Here is a 6,515-nt window from a genome sequence, read left to right on the forward strand (position 1 = left end):
GCCCCAGTGCCTGTATTCCCCAGTGTCCAATGGCCCCAGTGCCTGTACTCCCCAGTGTCCAATACCCCCAGTGCCTGTATTCCCCAGTGTCCAATGGCCCCTACTGCCTGTATTCCCCAGTGTCCAATAGCCCCAGTGCCTGTACTCCCCAGTGACCAATTGTCCCAGTGCCTGTACTCCCCAGTGTCCTATACCCCGAGTGCCTGTACTCCCCAGTCCAATGGCCCCAGTGCCTGTATTCCCCAGTGTCCAATGGCCTCAGTGCCTGTATTCCCCAGTGTCCAATGGCCCCAGTGCCTGTATTCCCCAGTGTCCAATGGCCCCAGTGCCTGTATTTCCTAGTGTCCAATGGCCCCAGTGCCTGAAGGACCTGCGTTTCTGATACCCCTCTCCCACTGCCTCTATTCTGTTGCGATCAGAAATCACACGACACCAGGTTATAGTCCAACAGGTTTAGTTGAAAACACAAGCGTTTGAAGCATCTGAAAGCTTGTGTTTTCAAATAAACCTGTTGGACTATAACCTGGTGTTGTGTGATTTCTGACCTTGTCTACCCCAGTCCAACACCAGCACCTCCACATTTATCCCGTTAAGATTGGGGTGTGAGGCGAAGGTTGTTTGGTGGGATCGGGGACAACGGGCACCAGAGAATCAGGCTGCAGCTCTGCACTGAGGATCTTGCACTTGTGGAACCCATCCACCTTAACACTTACACCAGACTTTGTAAGATATTCACTTCTGGAAGGCATCACACATACACATACACTTACAGACACACACACAATCACGCACACTCTCTCACAGTCATACGCACCCACACACGTGCACACTCACTCCACACACTCCCACAGTCAAATGCACTCCAATGCACCCACACACAATCGTAGGCGTTCACACACTGTCGTACATTCAGTAAAACTGCGCTTACCTTGCAATTGTTCCAGTCAGATATGACATAGCTAAGGTCTGGGTGGAGAAACAATGGAAGAGGATGTCAGTAAGATCGAGATCACTGGCACTAGCACAGGGAAGGAGACAGAAAGGTAATGTTACTGCGTTCATATTCCAGAGGACAGCAGAGTAATGGCCCATGGTGGTGGTGTCAGAAAGTACATCCAGAACAATGATTCTGGCAATAAAAACCTGGGATCAGTGAAAGTGCCCATGAAGTTATTGGCCTGTTGTTTAAAGCCCATCGTGTTCACAAGTGTCTGTGATGTAAACCAGCAGATCATCATCCCAGTGGGCGACACCTTCGATTCCACGTACTCAGGTCTCCAAAGCAGGGACTTGAACTAACAACCTGCCGATTCTGGGCTGACTGTGCTGAATTTCAAATACAACCAGCACGTGCACAACAGCCGAAGAGACAGACAGGTTAGATGCGGAGAAAGTGATTCTCCTAGCTGGGGAATCTAGAACTGGGACACATTTCAAAAAATTTAAGGGGGGTTGCCACTTAGTTGGAAATGCGATTTCATTTTCTCAGAGGGTGGATAATCTTCGGAATAATCTACCCCAGAGGGCTGTAGAAGTTTAGTCACTAGGTAGATTAATTAAAGTAGGGATGAATTTCTGATTATTAATGGGGTAAATGGTTATCGGGATTGTGTGGGTAAACACCACTGAAGTGCTCAGGCCAGGATTGTGTTAAATGTGAAAGCAGGGTCCAAGGACTGAAGTTCTGAGAAAGGGTCACCGGACCTGAAACATTAACTCGGAGTTTGTCTTCGCAGATGCTGCCAGACCTGCTGAGCTTTTCCAGCAACTTCTGTTTTTGTTTCCAAGGGCTGAATGGCCTGCTCCTGTGTATGTGAACCAATAAAACATCACAACACCCCTCACATGAGCATATTCAAACCATCCTGACTGGGAATATATCACCATTCCTTCAGTGTCTCTGGGTCAAATTCCTGGAATTCCCTCCCTCAGTGTAATGTGGGTCTATCTACAGCACATGGGCTGCAGCGGTTCAAGAAGGCAGCTCATCATCACCTTCTCAAGGGGCAACTAGGGACGGGCAATAATGCTGGGCCCACCCACATCCTGTGAATGAATACATAAAGAAAACTGTCACAAGCTGAAGTACGCGATGTTAGACCTGGTGAGTAAAATCCTGGTCAAGGACAGAGGTTTTATGGGGTGGGGAGGGGGGGAAGAGAGGGAGAGAGCGAGCAAGAGAGAGAGAGTGAGTGAGTGAGAGAGTGAGAGAGCAAGAGATGGAAGGGAGAGAGAGTAGGGTTTAGGGAGTGTGTAGCAGAGCTCAGGGCCAGGGAAGCTGTAGGCATAGCATCAATGATGGAATGATTAAAATTGGGGATACTCAGGAGGCCAGCATTAGAGATGTACAGAAATCTCAGAGGGTTGTGGAACTGAAGGAGGTTACAGAGATAGGGAGCAGTGAGGTCATGGAGGGACTTGGAAACAGATGAAAAAATAACGGAGGTGTTGCTTGACTGGAGCCAATGAAGGTCAGACAGCACAGGGCTGATGGAGAATGGGACTTGGTGCATGTTCCAACACGAGTGGCAGAGTTAACTGGATGACCTCACATTTATCAGGATGTTGCCTGGATTCGAGTATATTAGGAATAAGGAGAGATTGGACAAACTTGGATTGTTTTCACTTGAGAGTCAGAGGCTGAGGGACCTGACAGACGTATATAAAATTATAAGAAGCATAGATAGGGGGGTAGTTGGGGTCTTTATTCCAGGGTGGAATTGCCAAGTATTAAGGGACATAGGTTTAAGGCAAGAGGGGGAAAATTTAAAGATGTGCAAGGCAAGTTTTTGTTTACGCAGATGGTGGTAAAGACTGAAATGTGCTGCCAGGGGAGGTGGAAGCAATGTTTAAGAGCCATTTAGACTGACACATGAACAGGCAGGGAATACAGGATATGGATCATAAGCAGGCAGATGGGATTAGTTTAGGAATAGCATCATGGTTAGCACAGGCCTGGTGGGCTGAAGGGCCTGTTCCTGTGCTGCACTGTTCCATGTTTACAGAGGTTGGAATGTGGATGGTCAGTTTTTGGGGAGGGACGGGAGTGGCTATCTCAGCAATTTACAAACAAATTCTTCCAATGGGACATGGGCATTGCTGGCTGGGACAACATTTACTAGCCAAACCCTAGAGGTGGTGGTGAGCTAGCTTCTTGAATTCCACAGTCTACGGTGTACTGACACCCACAATGTTTTTAGGGAGGGAACTCCAGGATTCTGACCCCAGTGACAATGGAGGAATGTTGAACTGGGGCAGGAATGAAGTTGGGAGATGTCACAAAGGTGGAAACAGGAAGCTATTGAATTAAACATTAAGGCATGATGCAGGGTCAGGATGATGAAAGACGAACTGACAGCAAACATCAAAAAAGAAGGAAGCATATGTCAGGTATGGACAGCAGGGATCAAGTAGATCCACTGTTTTTTGTCATTTCTACAAATGATTTGGATGTAGGTTTGCAGATGACACCAAAATTGACAGCGAAGAAGGTTACCTCAGAGTACAATGGGACCTTGATCAGATGGGCACATAGGCCGAGGAGTGGCAGATGGAGTTTAATGGAGGTGCTGCATTGTGGTAAGGCAAAACAGGGCAGGATTTATACACTTAATGGTAAGGTCCTGGGGAGTGTGTTACTGAATAAACAGACCTTGGGGTGCAGATTCATAGTTCCTTGAAAGCAGAGTCACAGGAAGACAGGGTAGTGAAGAAGGCATTTGATACACTTGCCTTTATTGGTCGGTGCATTGAGTATAGGATTTCGGAAGTCATGTTGAGCCGTACAGGGCATTGGTTAGGCCACTTTTGGAATACTGTGTTCAATTCTGGTCTCCCTGCTATAGGAAAGATGTTGTGAAACTTGATAGGGTTCAGAAAAGATTTACAAGGATGTTGCGAGGGTTGAAGGGTTTGAGATATAGGGAGAAGCTGAATAAGGCTGGGGCTATTTACCCTGGAGCTTCAGAGGCTGAGGAATGACCTTATAGAGGTTTATAGAATCATGAGGGGTATAGACAGGGTAAATAGACAAGGTACTTTCCTTGGGGTAGGGGAGTCCAAAACTAATCGGCATAGTTTTCAGGTGACAGAGGAAAAATTTAAAGGGACCTGAAGGGCACCTTTTTCATGTAGAGGGTGGTGCATGTATGGAATGAGCTTCCAGATGAGCTGGTGGAGGCTGGTACAATTACAACATTTAAAAGGCATCTGGATGGGTATATGAATAGGAAGGGATTAGAGGAATATGGGCCAAATAATGACAAACGGGACTAGATTAATGTGGACTACCTGGTCAGCATGGATGAGTTAGGCCGAAAAGTCTGTTTCCGTACTGTACATCTCTGACTTTATGACTCTATAAATATCTGGACAGATCACCTCTGTGAAGAATTGTCCAGATAAGGTCAGAGATTTCAGATTATTTGTGAATGAGCTGGACCCTGGAATGGAGAAGTGAGTAGCTGATTTAAAAGGTAAATTTAATAAGATACTTACAAAAATAGCCAAGAGGATCATATTCCAGGGAAATTTCCTCCTGAAAAATATTGACACGATTAAACAAAAATTTGTACAATTTGACAATAACTTGGCGCAGGTCAGACCTCGTTGGGAAATCTTATCAATATTTAAGAATAATGTAAGGAAGCTGGAGGAGATGGAATCATTTAGACATTTTCTCCATGAAATAGGATCATGTGATTTCCCGGAATTGTGTTCAGCAGAATGTGGTCTGGGACCCACATATGGATCACTGAAATCAAAAGCAGAATGTGTGCTGTCAGGTGCCTCCTAAACGGAACAGAAATGGGCTTTATCACCAAAATGGGCAGAATGGGGGTGGTGCTGATGGGATACTGCCAGGTCCACACACACACTGATTAGTCCTTACACCAATAACAGGTGGCATCAGCAGAACCACGGGAAAATCTGGACCTCGATCAAGAGACAGAGACGCTGGGGAGGTGGGTCATGGAAATGGTAAGACGACAGCAAGTTAATAAGGAACAAACCCACCATCATCCCTACTACCAAAGCCCTGCTCCCCAACCCCCAGCCTCCACTCCCCTCCGGTGTACGAGAACGAAGCTGATGTTAACAAGTCAGACTGGACAACTCACCTGGGTCCTTCACAACAGATCAGGACAAAATATATCACAATGAACACTCCACTGGGAAAAGAAATGAGAAATCAGTTGGTCAGCATTACACAACAAGGAGGCAAGGAGCAACAATCAAAACAACAACTTGTATTTCAATAATGCCATTAACCCAATCACGTCCCCACCCCCACTTCCCAGGAACATCACAGATCAGAAGCTTTGAAGGTGGACCACCAGAGAACAGACGGTCAAAGTGGGGGGGGGGGGGGGTCTTGGTTTGAAGAGAAGCGGGAGTGGGACGGAACTCCAGAATTTGGGGCAAAGTAATTAAAATTGGGAACAGACCCGTCAAAATGACGCAGGACTTTGGGGAGACTGAGGGGTGACAGCAGGTTACAGAGATAAAGCCAGCCTGGGCCCCGAAGGGATTTGAAAGCAAGATGATAATATTTAAATCAACAGGCTGTGCAACCGGGAGCAAGCATATGTCAGTGAGTGCATGAGGTGGAACAGCAAGGACAATCCCTGTAAGGTCAGACACAGGCAGTAGAGGTTTGAATGATCCCAAGTTTGCGGAAGGGAGAACATGGGAGACCAGCTAGGAGTGTGCTGGATAGTCAAGTGCGGAGGTAACAATGGGCTGAATGAAGGTTTCAGTAGCCGAACAACCCAGATGGGGTTCAAAGTCAGGTGATGTGACGATGTAGAGATAGCTGGTCTTAGTAATGGTGCTGTGGGCAAAGCTGAATCCTAGGCTGTGAACTGACTGGTTTAATTTCAGACTGTTTGAAGGGACCATGACCCCTGAGATTTCCCTCAATCTGCAACCACTCTGTCCCCTCAGCTCAAGCTCGCAATTTCCTGACACCAATTCCAGATCCTCACACTCTCAGGAAACCAAAACTATGTTGATTGTTTGTCAGAGATAGTAGGAACTGCAGATGCTGGAGAATCCGAGACAACAAGGTGCAGGGCTGGATGAACACAGCAGGCCAAGCAGCATCAGAGGAGCAGAGAGGCTGACGTTTTGGGCCTAGACCCTTCATCAGAAAAGGGGGAGGGGAAGGGGGTTTTGAAATAAATAGGGAGAGAGTGGGAGGCGGATAGAAGAGGGATAGAGGAGAGGATAGGTGGAGAGGAAACAAACAGGTCGAAGAGGCGGGGATGGAGCCAGGAAAGGTGAGTGTAGGTAGGGAGTTAGGATGGGGATAGGTCAGTCCAGGGAGGACGGACAGGTCAAGGGGGCGGGATGAGGTTGGTCGGTAGGAGATGGAGGTGCGGCTTGAGGTGGGAGGAGGGGATAGGTGGGAGGAAGAAAAGGTTAGGGAGGCAGGGACGAGCTGGACTGGTTTTGGGATGCGGTGGGGGGAGGGGAGATTTTGAAACTTGTGAAATCCACATTGATACCATTGG

General features: G+C 47.4%; 1 long non-coding RNA gene across 1 annotated transcript; it reads right to left on the bottom strand.

The window, feature by feature from the left end:
• Positions 1-518: 518 nt before the first annotated feature.
• On the bottom strand, positions 519-6,094 carry LOC125481664. The gene is made up of 3 exons (XR_007261425.1): positions 5,121-6,094; positions 4,498-4,537; positions 519-966 (listed from the first exon to the last, which is right to left on the bottom strand). It is a non-coding gene; the product is annotated as an uncharacterized LOC125481664 (long non-coding RNA).
• Between the last annotated feature and the right edge of the window lie 421 nt (positions 6,095-6,515).

The sequence above is a fragment of the Rhincodon typus genome, unplaced genomic scaffold (assembly GCF_021869965.1).
Source record: "Rhincodon typus isolate 14 unplaced genomic scaffold, sRhiTyp1.1 hic_rhity00002985, whole genome shotgun sequence".
NCBI classification, from domain to species: Eukaryota; Metazoa; Chordata; class Chondrichthyes; order Orectolobiformes; family Rhincodontidae; genus Rhincodon; species Rhincodon typus.